The sequence below is a fragment of the Anoplolepis gracilipes genome, chromosome 10 (assembly GCF_047496725.1).
Source record: "Anoplolepis gracilipes chromosome 10, ASM4749672v1, whole genome shotgun sequence".
Classification (NCBI taxonomy): Eukaryota; Metazoa; Arthropoda; class Insecta; order Hymenoptera; family Formicidae; genus Anoplolepis; species Anoplolepis gracilipes.
Genome location: NC_132979.1, coordinates 11,610,287 through 11,628,748, shown reverse-complemented (window position 1 = coordinate 11,628,748; position 18,462 = coordinate 11,610,287). Strand labels below are relative to the sequence as shown.

The window sequence follows — 18,462 nt, the reverse complement described above, 5'->3', positions numbered from 1 at the left end:
ATTTTTCTTCAGCTTCTATTAAATATCAAAAAAATTACAAACTTTCACAAACTGCTGTACAAATCTGGTGTTTATTAAAAGTTTTTCCCTTTTTAGTTTCCAATTTAATACCTTACAATGACAAATATCTATCCCTAATTTTAATAGTAAATAGAATAAACGAAATAGTATTTGCTCCAAAATTGAGACGCTCTATTCTACCATATTTATCGGAATTAATTGAAGAACACAATTATTTATTTCGAGAATTATTTCCAGCTATAAGTCCAATTAATAAGCATCATCATTTAACTCACTATCCTCAGTGTATATCTTTTTCTGGTCCTTTACGCTGGTTAAATTGCTTACGATTTGAAGCAAAGCATAATTTTTAAAAAAAATATGGATCTATTGTATGTAATTATAAAAATATTACGAAAACATTAATTCATTATTATCAGTTATCTCAATGCGCAGTTTGGGGTACTAATGAAGAGCCGAGAATCAAATAAAAATATTTTAATAGATCAAAAGTTTATGTTGAAAATACTTCTTGCTGGCAGCAATTATATGACACGAAATATCAAGGCAAAGACAAAGTTATTAAAGTTGATAAAGCAGAGATAGTACAGAATAAAGAAAAGGTTTGTTTGTTGCTATTAATAGTAGAGTACAAGAAAATAGTACAATTACATTTGGTTATATTAAAGAATTAATAATATTAGAAAATGATCAATTGTGGTATGGTGTGAAGAATGGCAGTATCTTGGTTATAATGAATCATTAAATGCTTATCATATAGGTCCTAAACTAAATTCGTTTATAAACACTGATGAGTTATGTGATCTGAAACCATTTGCATTATGGACTGATTTTAAAACTAATTTACAGTATATTGTTCTTCATCATATATTATTATAAATTTTATAATTACAGCTTGTGTACATACAATTTAATTTTTTTTATTTTATGTCTTATATATCTCACATTAAAATTGCAAATAAGCATCTTGTATATATATGTTATATTCAGCTTTTGATTTACATTTACACTGTACTTATATAAAAGTATATATTATAAATAATATGGAGTTATGGAGGTATCAGGATATGAAAAATATATATAGAGGCTACATCAATGTATATAATAGTCAGTACACTGTATTTATTATTTAATTGTTGTGTATTAAATTTTTTTAAATATTTTTGTATAAGCCAAATTATATGTCCATATTTTAGATGAAGGAGTTGATGGTCATGCTTTTATGTTGCTAACTGAAACCGATTTAAAAGAACTCAAAATTAAGACTGGTCCAAGGAAAAGAATATTAAGTTTAATTAGTGCTTGCAATAATGTGGTTAGAACAAAGATTATTCTTATATATATTACATTTAATACAATTTGTTAATCATATATATAAATTAAAGATTTCTCAGGAAATTTTACTTGATGAAATATTATTAAAGTCAAATACTACACAAAATGAAGCATGTAACAATGACAATGTACGAGAAACGGGAAATATTATTGTACTTGCAACAGAAAATACTAATTTGTCTTCTAATAGCAACAAGGTAATTTAATTTATATTGAATATATACATGTATTATTTATATTTGATATTCTCTATAAAATAATTATTGTTTACAGACACATCAAGATTCAGATGCTTTTGATATTAGAGGTTGGATTAAAGAAAACGAAAAATATTGTAAAACAAATCCAGCGCTAATTAATGTTTTAGATTCAGGTATTATTCGCCCCGTTGATAGACAAGAATTTATAAGAATTTGTTGCGCAAATTTAATAAAAATTAATAATAATAACTTGTAAGTAACAATATTCTATTGATGTATAGATTTCTTGTAGAAATATTACTCATGTGATATTATATAGATAGACCATTTATTTTTCATTTTAATTTTTTGGTAAAGATATCCATCGAATGAACTAAAAACTAAATTAGCAAAGCAAATTGTTAAACAGTTTCCGAAACTTCAATCAACTCTGTCTGAAAAAGGCTACGTGAGTATTATATAGTAGTTTTTATTTCACAACATTGGAATACATAAACCTATTTTGTTATATATTGATAACTTTATATTTTAGGAACATTTTTATGATAATAAAACAAATCAAGGTTTTATAGAATATCGTTTAAAAACTATGAGAAAATGTTTAAGTCCATCAAAGAAAAAAAGATCTAATTTTATGGAACCAAAAGTAAAGAAACAAAAGATGTTAAAAACAATAAATCAAAATGAATATTAATTTATAAGAAGAAAATATATTTAAATTAAAGGTAAATACAATAGTTATATACAATTAAAATAATGGAACAATGTATAGATCAGTAATTGTCACTTGTTATAGGTTGCTGAGCTTGCTACAAAAATGCCCAATGAAACAAATAAAAAAGATATATTTCGATTAACCGAAGAAACGAGATGTAATCGTCAAAGACAGGTGAAAGAATTTGATAATGAATTAACATTAAGTGAAATTTTAAAAATATATCCACGTTTTAAGGATTATAATGGCGAATTGGTAAAATAATTTTCTATCTTAATTATCTATTAGTTTTTATATAAAAATGTATTTTATTATTGTTTATTTTATCATTTTCTTCTCTCAGATTCATAGAGAATTTCTAGCTGAATTTCCAAATAATGATACATTTTTGGTACAATTTACATCTTTCTATGTGCCAAGAATTTTGCAATATTGTTCTATAAACTTACCAAACTTACTAATGCATGTTAAAGATTTTGAAGGTAAGTAAATAACGAAGAAAATCTACAAAGTATAATACTTTCTCTGAATGAATATTATTAGTAACCATTACTTAATTTGTACAGATAATATGAAAGCTTTGATTTTGTTGCCGCATTTATTGCCATCGCCTAATTACATTAAACGTAAAAAAAACGTAAGTAATACACACATACATATTGTGTGTGCGTGCGTGCGTGCGTGCGTGTGTGTGTGTGTGTGTACATACACACAATATGTGTGTATATGTATATATATAATATTCAAAAGGAAATATTTTTAATATAAAGATTTTATATACACATCTTAGGTCAAGGAGACAGCATCAGGAAAGAAGATCAAATGCTCGCAATCAATGAGACCTTTTTTATGTCCACAATTAACAATTCCACATAAAAGTTTACTCATATTTAAAAATGTATGTATATGTAATCATAAAAGTATATTATTTAATTCACAATTAGTAAATAATTTTTAATTAATTACAGAAAAATATTAATTAAAATATATATTTTTTAGGCACAAGATAATTTATTTTCAAATGAGTGTTCACAAACTAATAAAAAGAAAAACGTGCAACCTTTAATATGCAATAAAATTGGTGAAGAAAGAAAAGGAATGTATTACATTAAAGCAGATGATCACTTAATAGAAATAGGATATAACGGCTTGGAAACATTTGATATTTTGTTGAAGCTGCACTATTGTTTTGACATACATTTTTCTGCAGATTTAATTAATTTTTATGATTTTATTACTGGTTGTATACTATATCTTGTACAATCGAAAACATGTTGTGTCGCATTTGACGTTACTTTAAAAAATTTAGCAACCGAAGGAAGCATTAATTTACATACGTAAGTAAATAGATATTAAATATATGTAATAGATAAATATATTAGGAGTTTTCAAAAGTTGATCGTATTTTTTATTTTAATTTATTTATAATAACAATATATAAAAAAACCGTTCAATTAAAGTATTTGCTGTCGTTAAATATCCCACATTTTTGGTTACTACAGGTTTTTTTATTCCGTATTTATAAAATCATTTAGTTTAATTTTATTCTTAAACTTTTGAGAAGTCTCATAAACTTTTACAAACCCCTATATAAAAGAGATATTTTATATGGAAAATAATAAATTAATTACTTTTCTAGATCTGATGATGATGATGATAATGACGAGGAAAGTTAAAATACATTTATATTTACTCCTATGTAAACATTTTTAATTTTGATATAATTATTATGTAAACATAATTTTATTTTTATGCCTATAAAAATGTTAATATATGTGCGATATATATTTTATTTTCATGCGTACAAGAATTAGTACGTAGATGTTATACTAATTTCATATCTACATATATATATATTAATATTTAATATCTATAAATATAACCATATACATATATGATTTATAATTAGATATAAACATTTTTTTTCTTATAACTTGTATTTTCTCCAATTTATTTTTCACTTAATTTGTTCAATTGTAAAATAAAAATATTTTAGTTTCAACTTTTAATCTCTCATTGTCGTTATTTTGATAACAAAAGTAAGAAAATACATTACAAAATAATATTTCTATTAAAATGACAATTGTGCAATCAGTTGAAAGATTGTAAAATATATTGATTTTTTGCTTTAATAATTAACAAATAACTATAAAATTAATAAATAGCCTATTTTTACATGTTATTTTATCTCTTTAATATTTTATTAATTGGAGCACAACCCAAAATAAAACTTTTTTTTTATTAAAAATATTTTTAGTTTTGTATAAAAGTGTAAACATATTTTTTCTTTTGTTTTTTTATGTCAACATGTATGTGTGTGTGCGTGCATGTTTCATGTATATATATGTTACAAATGAACAGATTCACTTAAGAATCTAATGTAAGTCATATATATATATATATATATATATATATATATACATACGTATATATACATGTATATTACTTCATAATATATACTAAAGTGAAACAAGATCACGCACAATTAATAGTATGTAATAAAACATTAATAAATGTATGATATGTTTCGTATTTTTGAGATCCATGATTGTGGATCTAGCATAAACACGAACTACAAAATTGTGGATCTAGCACGGACTCGAACCAATCGGTCGTTTTATCATCGCGTTGAAAAGTGGATCCAGCCATGTAGTTACACTTTTCTATAAAATGGATCCAGTTAGCGCACTGTACGGCGGAGAAAAAGCGTCGTAAGAAAATCGACGGCGTGGCGTCTCTCAGGTTTCTCTCTGACTTTAAATTAGAGTTAAAGGCCGCAGCACACACTTTTGCATAATGTATTATGCATATGTATAAGGAATTCGATTGGTTAAATTCTTTATGCATGTGCTTATAGGCCAATCAGTTTTCTTATGTATTTGTGTTATGGGTCGACAAGACCAACGAGAAAATTCCAACGTCACTGTCACCAACATTGAGAAATGAATTTTTATTCAATGTATTGGTGTATGTCTGTATACGTACAAACATCATTGCATTTCAAGAGAGACGAAGACGACATTATTGTCTTTCATTGTCTCTCCTTAGTAAGCGGTGCTGCCAACTTAATTTCTTACAATTAGCTGCACTTGCACTTTAGGTACAGATACAATATTCTATTCGGTAATATTTTGCCTAGAAGAAGTTATATTTCTTTATAAAACTTTTTTTTGCTACATTCCTTGTAAAGTTTATTACCCCGCTAAAGAGCCGGATTTTGCATTTTGGCTTTTAAAAAATTTATAATAATTACAATCGATGCACCTGCTCTATATACTTCATTCACGATCAGTATACCTTATTCATGTCAATTTTATGAAATTTTATTTTATGCCTTTTTTCCAAAAAATCGCTCTTTAACGGGCTGCGAGAAATCCTCTTGAATAAGAATATCATTGTTAAATATGATTCTTTCTTAATTTATAGCCGAAATATCGTCGAAAAGAATTTATAGTTCCGAAGTCTCCGCATGAGGTCTCCACCGTGAATCCTCTCAACCCTTATGCGTTATAGAAAAATGTGTGCTGCGGCCTTAAAGGCCGCCGCACACACTTTTACATAACGCATAATGCACATACATAAGGAAACTGATTGGTCTATAAACACATGCATAAGGAATTCAACCAATCGAATTCCTTATGTATATGCATTATGTAAAAGTGTTTGCGGCGGCTTTAAGGGTCGACAGGAGACACTGTGAAAACTTCTATCGGTCGGCTGCAAACTACTGTTTCGCAAGAACAGTTTACAGCCAAAATACAAAGAGAATCTTAATAAAATTGTGTGTATTCGTAATCAGTAGGATATTTCGCAGTCGCTACAGAGCGATTTTTTGAGAAAAAGATCGAAATAAATTAAGAAGTAAGTTCAAAAACGGCAATAGAGAGCAAAAATTAAGTCGTGTTAAACGAGTTAGATAATAATTTAACAATCATATAATAATTAAACAGATTAAGATGTATTATAATTAATATCAGAAATGTCAATAAATCTTACATATGTCGCAACCTCTTCAATGATAAATTAGTAATAACTATATTATATAATGCATTATCGCAAACGCTAATCAATCATCGATATTAAAATGACAAATGTTAAGCAAAGATATAAAAACGACAAATGTTACGAAAAATTAAAAATCATCGAAATAAAATTTCCAAAAATGTGCTGCTGATCGCGAAAGTTACCGCGGTCACAGATTAATAGACAGATAGCCAAAGGCCCCTATAAAGATGAGACCTCCATTTTCGTGCGACAGAGTTTGCCCCGACATACTTTGCCCCTGGTTTGAGTCCGTGCTAAATTTCGCAAAAGATTTTGCCCCTGGTTCGAGTCCGTGCTAAATTCCGTTGACTTTACCAAAATACTTTGCCCCTGGTGTGAGTTCATGCTAAATTCTGTTGATTTTACCAAAAGACTTTGTCTCTGGTGCGAGTCTAGGCTAAACTTCTTTAATTTAGAAATAAATAATAGCGAGTCAGGCGAATCATATATAATAATTATATTGTTATTGTTTTACAATAAAAATTTTATAAATAACAAATTTTATTATATATTAATAAATATTTTTATTGTACTATTCTGTAAAAATTTATGTGAATATATAAAAGTTACAAATATAAAATATTTATTGTGTTATTTATAATTCACATATTCTTAATATATTTATAACCAAAATATTTTCATTTTTATTATCTTAATATGTTGTATGTCAGCAATAACAAAATTGTAAAAAAATAAGAAATTGTAATTGTTTATTTATTGATCATGTTTATGTATAACATTATATATATATATATATATATATACATATATATATATATATATATATATATATATATATACAGGGTGTCCCATAATTCGCAAACCACCTGTCAGGTGCAGGTAGAGTAGGTTAAACTGGGTAAAAAAGTTATGTATCATTTTGCAATTTTTGCAATAGTTAATGAGATATTAATTATAAGAGATCAGCCAATCGGCGCTCGGCAGGAGCGCGCGGCACGAAGAAGCCTCCCACTGTTACTTGATACTAGGCGCGCCGATATGTGTGTGACTCTTCAGGTTGTCAATGCAGAGGGTTCCTCCCACCGCTTCGTCGGCGCGCCTAGTATCAAGTAACAGTGGGAGGCTTCTTCGTGCCGCGCGCTCCTGCCGAGCGCCGATTGGCTGATCTCTTATAATTAATATCTCATTAACTATTGCAAAAATTGCAAAATGGTAAATAATTTTTTTACCCAGTTTAACCTACTCTACCTGCACCTGACGGGTGGTTCGCGAATTATGGAACACCCTGTATATAGAAATGACATTTTATATAGATATACTTAAGAGTATTATATGACTATACAGTCATTCTTAAAACAAAAATGCTAATAATAAATAAAAATATCGCGATAGTTTTAAAATGAGAAAATTATATTTTATGAATGACAGAGCTGAGGTTGCGCGTGCTCAGGCACGACGAAATGACAAATAGGTAGTAGCATATATAATAATAACCATTTTCATGATAATTAATATTGATTTAATTACAGCTGAAATCAACATATCGCAAATTGCTTGTAGAATCATTTTTTATGTGTTTATACATACATTATTTGTAAAAAAAAATGTACTATTTTATACAATTCGAAACGTGGAAAAACATATAATAACAATGCTATTGTAAAATAAATATTATATTATAAAAAGAGCACTATTCATAAATTTTATAACTTGTCATTTCATTATATCTAAACACACGAAATTTCAATCTTGTGATTTGTGAAATATGATCATTTCTATTTAAAAACTATATAGCTTTATTTTTGTATTAGAATTTTCGTTTTAAAATATTCTAAAGAATTTGCCGTAAAAAGAAAATGACAGCACTTTAAAATATATCCTGTAAAAGAGATGAAGAAAAAAATTAGTCCTTTTAATGTATCAATGTAATTATAAATAAATGATTTAATTATTTTAATTAATGAATAATGAACAATTCAACGAATCGATTTAATTAGATATTATCAATATATGATCGAGATGGATATTGTAAATAAATTTGAATAGATGTAAAATAAATGTTCCTAATAGATTCGAATATATAGATTTGAAAAGAACAGTTGCAAGCGGGAATTATCTCCCAAACAGAAGAAACACGCATTTGCGTGTTGTTTCATTTATCGCTTGTTTTCGCTCAACCGCTCGACGCTCATACACGTTCGGCGTTCTCGAGTGATCATATCGAGTGTCTTATTGTTAGAAGTGTATTGTGTTACTGAGCTTTAATTTAGTGATTTTCAGTATTTTACAATTTTTTTATTGTAGTTACTGAAAAGTTACTGAAAACTATTCTTGTGATTTTTTTAAGTGTGGTGAAAAAATCACGAGATTAGTAAAAATTCGCCGAAATTTCTTTTTCGGTGTTTTTCTGTTCGCGGCCGGAAAGTTGTTTTTTTCAGATTATTTCAGGTATTTTCGTGAATCAAAATGGATAGTGACAAAGATTACGGTATTTGACAGATGTGCATATAAAAACTGTAATAATGTCAAATCAGAGAATTGTAAACTATTTCGTTTTCCACAAAGGACTGATATCAGATTTGACATTTGGATAAAAATCTGCGGTAAGTAAAAAATCAATACCAAAAATATTTAACAATAAATAAATAAGACTGAATTTTATTTTTAAAAAACAAAGAAATGACTGATAAGTCTAAAAAATTTCAAGCAATTTTATGTAATAATTTAAACTTTTTAAATACATTTTAATAAAATAACAAACAATATAATAATTTTGTTAAAAATGTCCTTATTTCGAATTTCTGTGGTAGTATCGTGTAGGATTTAAATATAATTGCGTTATACTAATTTTTGATTGTACTAAATTTGTTCATGTTGTACATACTGAGGAGATGTCGCGAAATACGAAATTGAATGAGCTGTAGTACATTCGATAGGGGCAGTCGAGGGTATAAAAAGTTTGAAAGGATTTAGGTGCATAGGCCTTAGCTTCTAACAAGGGGAGTATACGACGTGGTGGTCACCGATTCAAACGAGGATTTTTTTATGTGTAGTACTTAATTAGAAACAAGTTCTGTTAAAGCGAGAGAATGTGCTTCTCAAGCATTCGTCTAAAAAATATGTTAAAGATTTGCATTTCTTAAGACGTTGCGATGAAACATTATCGAAACTCCCCGGTGGCTCGGTTGGTAGTGTTCTTCTTTTGTAACTGCAAGATCCCTGGATCGAATCTCGCCGTATGTAACTATCTTTTTTTTCTTTTATTTTTGTGTAATTTATTTTTTTTTGTTCCTAGGAATATTTTATAACATTAATAAATAAATATTACAGTTTTTTTTAATAATTGACATTTTATTTTTAACATTTTGTTCCATATATTAAAAGAAAATTCGAATGCTTTCTGTCAAAAATATAATATAAGGAAATGTTTAATATACGAGAAATATATTTACTAGACTACGCGATATCAACTTTTTTTTAACAACTATTATTCTATATTTTTTATTTTTCTATTTTTCTATGTGACTTGATAGCACTCAACGTAAAGATGGTGTGGTTTGGGTATTTGGGTCCGTATCTATCACGCTGCGAACTAGATTTCCGTCGCTACAATTTTTTTCTCGTTTTTTTATTTTTTGTATATAATTTTACTACAAATATTTATTTATCTAAAAACAAATTAATTTGTTTTTAGATAAATAAACAAATTAATTTGTTTTTAGATAAATAAACATTTGTGGTAAGATGTTGTAAGATTATGGGAAATACTACAATTTTCGTATAATATGTCATCTTAATGTAAAAAATAAAATTTTTTTATTGCGCATTTTATCGGTTTGGAAATAATTTTAATGAAATTTTTGTGATTAAAATGATACCAAATACAATATAAATCGGATATTTAATTAGAAAGATATTCATAATTATGACTATTGATTAATTAAAAATTATCCGATATATGTCGTGTTTGGTGTCATTTTAATCGCAAAAATTTCATTAATCCATTAAAATTATTTTCAAATCGATAAAAGGCAAAATAAAAAAAGTTTTATTTTCTGTAGTGAGATATATGATACGAAAAACAATGGATAAAGGAATCCTCGCGAGCAAGACTTCGGAACCCTTTGATGTCGTTCATCTCGCTTACTTCTTATTTGTTCTCTCTCTCGCTTTCGACGACTCACCAGTCTCGTGGAGATGTTATCTTATCTAAAATATAAATATCTTATAAAATAAAAATTCAAACTTTTGTTTCGTATTTTATCGGTTTGAAAATAAATTTAATGGATTAATGAAATTTTTGTGATTAAAATGACACCAAATACGATATAAATCGAATAATATTTAATTAGAAAGATAATCGTAATTATGACAATTGATTAATTAAAAACCATCCATCATATTTCTTTTAAATAAATTTTCTCGAAAACGGCTGAAGGTTACGCCTTTACTCAAATACTGTTCTAATAGAGTACTATACTAGAAAAAATCTCCGATCAAAATCAGTGGCTTTAATTTCGCGCCTTCTCCTTGTCAGCCACGGCAATCCATGCTTTAACGACGCTTTCAAAAGTACTTGAGCAGAGCTCGGCAAATGCTTAACTTTATATACAAATTTCTCATAAATTAAGACCATGCACCCAAACCATCTTAGACTTTTTTTATACCCTAGACTCCCGCTCTCTCCCTATCAAATACACTGTAGCTCATTCAATTTTGTATTTTGAAGTTCGCGGCATTTCCTTGAAATTCTATTTAAATCTAAATCTCTTTATGGAAAATACGAAAAAAATAACTTGTTTCAGACATTACATATTTATTTATATATTACAATACAATAACAGAGTGTATGCATACATTAAAAAACAATAAAATTTTTAATTAATTAAGTTTCAATGACATTTTTTAATAAAAATTATTTTATTAATAAAATTAAAGTCATTTACGCAATGTGATTGGAAATGTGTAATGTTTTTTCCTAGTGTATACATCGTACATAAATAATATTTAAATAAATCTAATGTATTTAAACAGGTAATGAAAAGTTGCTTAAGTGGTCCCCGGCATCAATTCAGAAAGCAGGATTATGTGCGGATCATTTTAATAAAGAAGATTTTATTAGCCGTACAAGATTACATATTGGAAAAAATCCCATACCATGGGTTTTAAAGGAGACTGCAAATTTTTCTGTCATTTCTGAAGACAATGATAAAAGCATTGCAGAAACAGCTGGAATTATTAAAAAAATTATACAGGACAATGTCGTTGACCACTCATCACAATCAGATAATAGAGATTGTACTCCGATGGAAGTCGATTACACCGACTTTTAAATAGACACCGCAGAAAGTACCAGAGACAACACAAATGAAGAAGTCGCAATAACAGTGACAACTAAAAAGTGTTACCCTTCTGGAAAGGAAGTTTTATGCAATTTTGGAAGTAACTTCACAGACGACGAGGAATGGCTCAATAAGGAAAATCTATTTCCATTATTTATTGACAATTACTCTCAAGGAGAAGTGGAAATAAAAACAAATGTGCAAAAAAAGCGAAAAAAACTGCAAAAGAAGTCTGCCCATCAAAAAATGTATAACGAAGATGAAATCACTGAAATCGAAAAATTAAAGAAAGAAAATTTGAGATTAAAAAAACTTCTTGAGAAAAAAAAAAGAAAACAAAAAAATATCATTGCTATGTTGCAACGTCGCAATTCTGAAGTTCGAAAAAGAAAGAGTGTTTGCAAACATAGTGTTAATGAATTTTTGGATGGAAAGAAGTGTCAAAGGTCACTTGCGAGAACAATGATAAAACTTCAATTACATAAAGGAACGTCAGAATATACAAAAGAAAAAAAAGATCTTGCGAAACAAATGTTTTATTATTCAGCAAGTGGATATTCACGGATGAGAAAGGCTGGATTAAATCTGCCATCAGTATCTTCTGTCAGAAATTGGATTTCTGAAACAGAAATTCGACCAGGATTCTGCGAGGAAATATTTTCCAAAATTTAAGAAAGTTTATCTAAACTACCATCTTCTCAAACAGTTTGTTGTTTGAAATTTGATGAGATGTCGATAAAAAAATTTGAAGAATATAGTCGGAAATATGATCTCATTGATAGATCTCGGACCTTTGGGACGAAGCAATGAACCAGCGGGACATATTCTACTATTTTGTCTTGATAGCATTAATGCAGAAAATCCTTGGCGGCAAATAGTAGCATACTTTTTGACTAAAAGTTCAACACATAAGGAGATTATTGAACTCACCGAGATATGTTTGCAAAAATTAAAAAAAGTAGGGGCAAATGTACAGATAATCACATGTAACCAAGGTGGAGCAAATAGAAAAGCTTTTAATAATTGGAAAATTTCTCCACATGAACTGTCTTTTTCATTAAACAATGAAATTTATTTTGCTTCTTTTGATTGACCCCATCTTATCAAACGGTTAATTAGCCAGTTGAGATCTCATAAGTATATTTATGTAAATAGCGAAATCATTATGTCTTTTTACGACTTATTTGCAACATGGCAATTTGACAGAAAATTAAATACTTCAAATTTATTGAATCACATTACCTACGCACACTTTTACCCAAACAATTTTGAATTCATGAATGTGAAAAGAGCATTTCAAATATTAAGTGCAAGATTTGCTGCAGCAATATCAACAGCAGGTTAATACGTTAAAAAGTTCTTCATGGAAAGCATCTGCGGAATTTGTTTACAAAATGAATAAAATAATAGATGCTATGAATGTATATCACATAAATAATTGGAAAGGAAAAAAGGGTCCGTTATCAGATGATAACGGTGATAATGCAATGGTTGAAGAATTATTAACGTCTTTCATTGAATGGTGTTCGAAGTGGAGTACTTCCCTCAACAAGATATCGAGACCTCCTTGCTTTGATGGAATGATTATTACTGTGGAAGCAATTTTATCAACGTATCGTTCCATCAAACAACATTATCCGGATTTCAAGCTTGCCACTGCACTATGCAACCAAGATTCTGTTGAACATACATTTGGAAAAATTAGAGGACGTGGAGGATTCAACCGTAATCCAACTGCCAGAATGGTACGGTTAACGTTGCGGCATATTTTATCAAGTGCATATATTTATGGAAGCGACAGAGGAAATGTAACTTGTCAAGAAACATTTTCATTGACGGATGGTACACCGGTAGTTCATGATGAAATAAAAAACAACAATATTCCATTACAAGAAGAATTTATTTGTTTAACTGAAATGGATGACGACTCTGATAATATCATTGCGACAGCCTTTGAAGAAATTATTAAATATTCAGAACAGAATTCCGACTCTTCAGATGAAATAACAAAGACCAACAAGGAGAACAATTTAAATTCAGAGGCATATGAAAGAAATGCAATTTCATATTTCGCAGGATATATTGCTCGTTACGGTTACAAGAATACAAAGTGCGACAGCTGCCGTGAAAAAAATTTGAAAACACCGATGGAAGAATTAAACAATGAAATCTATATTCAGCTATGTGAATATGAACATCAAGACGAAGATGATCCTGAAATAGAATGGCTATCAAGGCCAACAGATTCATTTTTGAAGATTATTACTCTACAACTTGAAGCAATAAATTTAAGTTACAAGACGTATTGGCATTTTAAAGATGTAAAGAAAAAGCTCTTTGAGATTTGTGTAAAGCACGTCCAGCATGCTGGTGAAGATTGGTTTAACCAGAATAACGAGTGTTATCCACATAGAATTCAAATGTTAGACTTTATATTAAGAGTCAAGATATATGCAATTACAAAAAAGAATAACAATGGAGGAAGAGAAGAAATAAATATAACATCTAAAAGATCAAAAGAAATAAAGACAAAATGTCAAAAACTGAAGAACATAAAACATATGTAAAATCACTATTACATATATAAAAAGATCGCGGCTCTTCGAGCGGTACGATCTAAAACTTATTTTACATTTACTCACGGCATTTAATACGGAATGAGTAAAACGATCGTGGCTCTTCTGCATCGTCTACAATGGCAGCAAGCAATACAAAGTATAAAAGTATTGTTCATTTTGTTACTCCCGACGAAATGAATGAATCTCATTTCGTACTGCTTACTGCTTACTCTATACTCTGTACTACTTGCTGCTATTGTAGACGACGCATTCGAGCGGTACGATCTGGCTTATGTTACATTTACTCGCGGCATTTAATGCGGAACGAGTAAAACGATCGCGGCTCTTCGAGCGGTACGATCTGGCTTATTTTACATTTACTCGCGGCATTTAATGCGGTACGAGTAAAAAACATGTAAAAATTCGCGGCCTTATGGCGGATCGAATAAAATGGGAGATAGTTAACTCTGAATTTTTTAAAATTGAAACATAATTTTTTACTTTTTTTATATATTAATTGTAGGTGCAAAATATTTACATTTTTTTATTTTAGCAAATATTATATTTATATTTTAAAGAATTTTGAGTTATGTGTCAATTGGCCTCCACGTGGCGTCTCCTGGAAATGCTCTATAAACAGCTAACAATTGACACTTTAAGATTATTGTTTGTAATATTATAAATATATATATATTATATTTTAGTTACTTTTTTTATTATTTTTTTGTACATAATATTATTATTTTATTTTACTATATGAAATGTTATTTTTATTTTTTATAAATATAAAAAATATGTGACTTTAGAAAATAAGTGATTTGTTTTATGTATACCTAAATATATGTCAAATAAAAATTATTTCTAATAAATAATACATATTATATCTACATCAAAATAGTTAAAAAATAAAATAACAAAATAAAAAAACAAAAAAATTAAGTAGGTAAGTTTCGATCCTGTGTTCTCCCTATTACTAGTCTCGCGCTCACTCATTACGCTATACGATACTACTCAATAGCATCTTTTAGTTTATGATTTACTACATACACTATCGATCGTTTTTTTCAAGTATAAAAAATATCACTTATAAGACGCATTGGACGAAACGCTCGGACACGGATCAGCTTATTTTCCATCTAGATTAAGTATGTGCAAAGAGATCAAAATCGGTGATTAGTCAACCGTAATTTCTTCTTGTGAGGGAAACAATAAGAAAGATTCTGATTCTAATGTGTATCTTTTTGTTAATTACTGTATTAATTATTTGCATAAAGTTATTTAACTTTTTGAGGAAGTGTCAGTTAATTACTTGTGAGCTAGTTGAGTGTAGAAGTTTGAAAGTGAAAACGAGATATCGAGATTGATTGCATCCGCGGATGCAATACAATTACTTATTTAATAATATTTATAATATATATTAAATGACAAATAAATTTAAAAATAAGTGATTTTCTACAAGTAATCTGCAAAAAATAAAAAGATAATAAATGCACATTAAAAAATTAGGTAGAATTATTTTTAAAATTTATTTATTATATATTATATAATATGCATACATCTAATATATAGTATAATATATTGCAACAAAACTTAAAAATTATAAAAAATAAATTGGTTTTTTCCTCCGCCTCTTTCTCCCATTCCTCCAAATCCTCTTCCCCTTCCTCTCATTTCTCCACTTCCTCTTCCCCTTCTCATTCCTCCACTTCCTCTTCCCCTTCCTCTCATTTCTTCACTTCCTCTTCCCCTTCCTCTTATTCCTCTATTTCCTCTTCCCCTTCCTCCTCTAGCTATTTCTCTTTCACCCCTTCTTATCATTTGTTCTTCTCTTTCCCTTCTTTCTCGGTCTCTTTCTCTATTTTTTTGGCTCCATTCGTGCCTTCTGGCTGACCACCTATATCTATAAAACAGCAAACAAATATATTAAAAAGAGAAATATTAGAATGTGTATAAATCTGGAACTCGTTCATATAATTATGGAAAATCTCGTAAAAAGATGTGTAAATCTTAAGATATATATATTGCTACTAAAATATATATACAGGGTGTCCCAGAACAACCTTCCGTCCGTAAAATGACGTATTCCTGAGGCAATTTTAAGACAATTTTTCCTTTACCAAAATTTGATTTGAAGCGTAGTTTTTGAGTTATAAGCAAAAATAGTTAGCAAATCACATGTCGAGTATAGAAGGCAGGCAGGAGCGACGCGGCGCACCGCGAGCTCCTGCAATCAGCTGATTGCTACACGCGATGTGTGTATGTTTGAGTGTGTGCGTAAAAGAAAGGGATAGAGTGAGTGAGAGAAACAGAGAAGAGAAACGCTCCTTCGATTGTCATCGACATTGTCGTCGACGACTTCAGATCGATCGATATATGGATTTTCCGGCTCAGCTGAGAGACACATCGCGTGTAGCAATCAGTTGATCGCAGCGTCCGATGTTATTTTAAGGAACACTTATTCCTGACGTAATTATAAGACATTTTCTTCTTTACCAAAATGTTATTTAAAGCATAATTTTATGTTATAAGATAAAATAGTTAGCGACTCATGCGGCGGTAATCACTCGTCGGACGATCAGCTGCGCCCGCGCTCGCGGTGCGCCGCGCCACTCCTGCCTGCCTTCTATACTCGACGTGTGATTTGCTAACTATTTTTGCTTATAACTCAAAAACTACGCTTCAAATCAAATTTTGATAAAGGAAAAATTGTCTTAGAATTGTGTCAGAAATACGTCATTTTACGGACGGAAGGTTGTTCTGGGACACCCTATATATATATATATATATATATATATATATATATATATATATATATATAATAGTATATACATATATATATAATATAGTAGCCATATGTGAATAAAATATTTATAATGGATTGGTCTTATTTATGATTAATAAAATTATTTTATTTTAATATTATTATAATTATAATATAATTATATAAAATAAATTATAAAAAAGTAATTACAAACAATATAATTATAATAGAGTTATATATATGTAATAAATATATATCTTAAGAATGTAAATATATCTTAAAATTTACACATTTTTTTGCAAGACTTCATAATTATAAATGTGCTCCACAAATTATATTTATTTTAATTTTATTTACTAGTATAAATATAAACGTGCATATATTGTATATATCTAATTATACTATTATATTGTATTATATATTCTATTGATAATACAAAATGACTAATTAATTACATAGTATATCTCATATAATTCAAAATTTAGTAAACATACCTCGCATCACGTTCGGCGCGTCTTACGCCAGCCCGATGTTGGTTGTTAATATTTATTGGTTGCTGGTTTTCTTTTTCCTCTTGTAATTGAATGTTGCAATAAATTTGAAAAAAAATTTATATCATAATATTAAGTATATAAGTAATATATAAATGAATTTAAAAATAAGATTAACATTTTTGTAAAAAAGTATGTCCAGTTTTATTTTATAGAATATGCTCAATTTTTGGCGTCTCTGATCAACAGCATCAGATATAGCTAGAATTGTAGAGCATCAAAAGAAAATTCAAAAGTTATGTAGGCACAATCTTGTTACAAATAAATCTCCTGAGTTTAATCTATGTCTAAAATTCACTATTATGACTATTTATGACTGCTCAATTTCTCTGTATTAATTATAGGCAATTATAATCTATTGTTTTGTAGTTTGTTAGTGCATTCCTCAATCGATTTATATGTATATAACTCTGACTGTTCACTCGGGGCCAAAAACTGAGCATAGTTTTTACTATAAATTATATTATAAATATTTTTATTTTCAGAAAATAGACTTTATATATATGAATATAATGATAAAAAATAAATAATATTTAAAGTATAATTATTTTAATATTATAGCATAAATACCCTTCTTCGATGTCGTCTGCCTCGTCATCGGCGCTGTACTCATTTAACAATTCTTCTAATTCTTTTTTTCTTTTACTTAACTTTTCTTCTCTTTCTGCCAGGTACTCTAATTTTCTTTTAATTTCTTTTTTCTCCATTCTGTAATTAAAAACTTTATTATATTTCTGTTAGTATTTATGCATAATTTTGTATACACATATATGTATAATATATGAAACGCTGATGATAACGCTATTATTATATATTTGTTAAAATGTGCATAATTCTTTTACAAAAAGGACGTTTGATTGATTGTGAAATATTTGCGAGATGAAGTTGTTAATAAATATGATCTGGACTTATTAATAAATATGTGAAAATGTAGAAAAGTTGAAAGAAATGTAATTTACGTAACATTCCTCTAC

At 28.5% G+C, this 18,462-nt stretch overlaps 1 long non-coding RNA gene and 1 pseudogene across 1 annotated transcript; one reads left to right on the top strand and one right to left on the bottom strand.

Annotated features, from left to right (window-relative positions):
- The first annotated feature begins 1,078 nt into the window (after nucleotides 1-1,078).
- On the top strand, nucleotides 1,079-3,612 carry LOC140670668 (uncharacterized; annotated as a pseudogene).
- Nucleotides 3,613-15,992: 12,380 nt separating this feature from the next.
- On the bottom strand, nucleotides 15,993-18,150 carry LOC140669905 (uncharacterized). The gene is made up of 3 exons (XR_012047424.1): nucleotides 18,059-18,150; nucleotides 17,432-17,510; nucleotides 15,993-16,076 (listed from the first exon to the last, which is right to left on the bottom strand). It is a non-coding gene; the product is annotated as an uncharacterized lncRNA (long non-coding RNA).
- Between the last annotated feature and the right edge of the window lie 312 nt (nucleotides 18,151-18,462).